Genomic DNA, 3255 nt, shown 5'->3' with positions numbered 1-3255 from the left:
TTACTCATTGAGTTGTCTTAGTTTAGTAAGTTGTCTGACTATGGCCATGGTTATTGCAATGTCTTTCACCCTGTGTTATTTCAGTTGGAGCTTAGCCCATGTTGGAGATTATACATGAAGTTGAATAGGTCTTTTCCATACATGTCAGTGATCTCAAGCGTTAAGGTTGAGAATTCTTTGATGTTGTCGTGGAGGAACATCTCATGTCTAAGGCACTTCATCTTCCTTTAAGAATGATACTTCACATACTCAAGATAAAAATATTGCTTTGTCTTATTATTGAAATTATCCTAGGTGTTGATAGTGTACATGTCATGTTCAATTTACTGTCAACACCTATGCCACTATAACATTGCAATATTAGTCAAATGCATAGTGGTTGAGTTTTCTTATCATCAATGCCGCTTGTAAAGAAATATTATTCTAGTTGCCACAAGAAATTGTTGAGCTTCCGAGCACCTTGAGTGATCAAATAAGGTGTTGGTTGATGAATCTGGATGTGCGGAGGAGGGGATTGAGTGGCTTAGGTACTAATAGGATTGGCAAAAGTGGACATGGCAGCCTTCAAGTTTGTCCATTCTCCTTTAATCACAAACCTTTTTTAGGACACCATTCAAATGGCATTCTAGTTCCTCTACCTTTTTAACAATCTCTTTTTTGAGGTGAAGCTCTTTTGCACAATCTTGATTGTTTTAGATGTTTGGATCTTCAAGGCTTTCTCTTTGGTGGTGTCATGATTGAGTACACTATCAACCTTGTTGGCTTAGAAGAGTCCAAGCTATTGCCTAGTGGCCTAACCTAAGAGGGGGATGAACTAGGTTTCGTAATAATTTTACCTAAGGTTTCCCTCAAATGAGTGTAAAAATAAATGATATAGCAAAGGAATATAAATTGTATAGTGAATACAAGTAATAGAAATGGGTAAAACCAATAGAGACACGAGATTTATAAAGGTTTGACTATTTATAACCTACATCCTCTCCTTAGGCACACCACCTAAGTGTTTTCAATCCACTATATAGTTGGATTTCCAGGTGTAAACAAAACCTCTTACAATCACTAAATAGACTTATGGGTGATATCCAACCTTTTACAATCACTAGATAGCTTTACAGGTGCAATCCCAACCTTATAGTGTTCTATCTTAGAACACTCAACAACACTTAGCTGAAAACTTTCTAAGTGTTCAACCTCAATAAGAATATCAAGCAAGAGATTAAATAACAATCAATATAATGCCTCAATAAGGATGACATGCAAATACAAAACACACTACTTAGATGCAATGTGCATAAGAATGCTTAGGATGGGGTTTCAAACCTTACTAAAAGAGGAAAGAGTTATTGTAACTCAAATGATCAAGAAAAAAAACTTGTCGGGAGATTTCTCAGGCATAGTAGTTGATTGCTTAGCTTTATTAATCGACTACTAAAGTTTCCTAACTCTGCTGTATCAAATAGTCGATTACTAGCAATAAATAATTGACTACTTAGGCTTTTCCAAAGTTTGTTCTTAATAATTAACATCTTAGGCTTGATAGTTGATTACTTGTTACAACAACCCTAGAAAGCTTAAGCAGTTGACTTAATTCATAAAAAATGTTTTTTCACTTAGTTTAAGGTTTAAAAAATTTCCTAAGGCCCTTCCTAAACTAACCATTAGTTTCTAAGGTAAGGATTGAGCTAGGGTAGCCCTAATAGAACATGCATACTAATTATACCAAGTTCCTATAAAGAAGACTCATAAAACTCTTGAAGTTGATTTTATTCATATTTCTTGAGAGGAATTTTCAACATACTTCTTGTTAAACTTCAGCTCAAATTAAGAGAGCTATTGAATTATCAATACATTTGGATTCGAACACCTTAATACTCTCAACGAGTTTGTTATCATCAAAACACATAAGGTCAACAATTTCCCCTTTTTTGATGATTACAAACAATTATTGAAAAAATAATATAGTATAGTTTTAGATATATGTTGATATTGCAACTACAATACCCCCTTGAATTCATGCTCCTCTCATAATAAATATTGATATCACTAATTTAGGCACAGTTGTAGGCAATGAAACTAACATTTTTGGCACACATATAGGGATTTTTCAAAAACACCAAATTGAATACATCATTTACAAAGTATGTGTTTCATTATGAAATTATATATCAATATAAGCACAATTAATCTATTCTCCCCCTTTTTGACATATGAGAAGTTAAATGCTCCAACATTTTTCATTCAAAAATTTCTCCCCCCTTTTGGCATATGGGAGTAGAATGAGTAAACCTTTTTCATTTGAATTTCTTTCCCCCTTTTTTGAGTAGAATAATTAGTAACAATTTTCATTTAAATTCCACCATTTGTCATTTTTTATTCAACCATTTTTCATTAGAGTAAGCAAACATTGTTCATACAACCATTTTTCATTTTTCATCCAAATATCTCTTCCCCTTTTATCATTAGCAAAAAATAGGAAGAGAGAAATAAAATAAACTATCTAATGATACAAGTGACCATAAACAATTCTCTAATATTGGCTTTAATGCCAATCAAATATTCTATGTTCTTCTGCATCATTTCTTGAAATTCATGGAGCTCTTGTCTTTTCTTTTCTACGGATGCACTTACAATATTTGCACACTCCACTATACAATCAATAAGAGCAGAAGCCTAGAGCTTAATCTACTCATGACTAAGACAGCAAGTTGAGGCATTTGTTGCTGGTCATAAATCATGTTGACATGTGTCTCAAGGGTATCTACCTGACCATCTAAACTAATGGCTTTCTTCCTTATCTTAGCTAGGATATTAATGATAGCATCTAAGTAGTGCTCAATACTATGTTAACCATGGGAAGCACCTAAACCATGTGATTATGATGGGAGATCAATCAGGCCGAAGTCGCCTATATAGAGATTAGATGGATTCTCATCAAGCGGTACATTACCATCATGATGTGTGCCCTGCTCATCCTAATCATGTTGATCACCATGCTCAACCTCTGTTTCTTGCTGAAGTCCTGACCTTTCTATTTCATCTCATATTCTTGTCGCATTCATGTAGAGGTTCATTTTCTTTAATGTCCTAATGTTGATGAACTTGCTTTCTTTAATAAAACTTTTTGGTTCTTTTCTCAAACTCACTCCAAGTTAATTAAAAAATTCAATCAAAACCATCCCATAGGTTAATGGGCTTGTGCTAATCAAGGCTACCTTGGTTGTGTGTCTCATAATGATTTTTGGTTGATTAATTAGC

Source organism: Nelumbo lutea, chromosome 7, assembly GCF_056320005.1.
Source record: "Nelumbo lutea isolate HS-2025 chromosome 7, American lotus-T2T, whole genome shotgun sequence".
Lineage (NCBI taxonomy): Eukaryota > Viridiplantae > Streptophyta > Magnoliopsida > Proteales > Nelumbonaceae > Nelumbo > Nelumbo lutea.
This window is presented reverse-complemented; position numbering follows the sequence as displayed.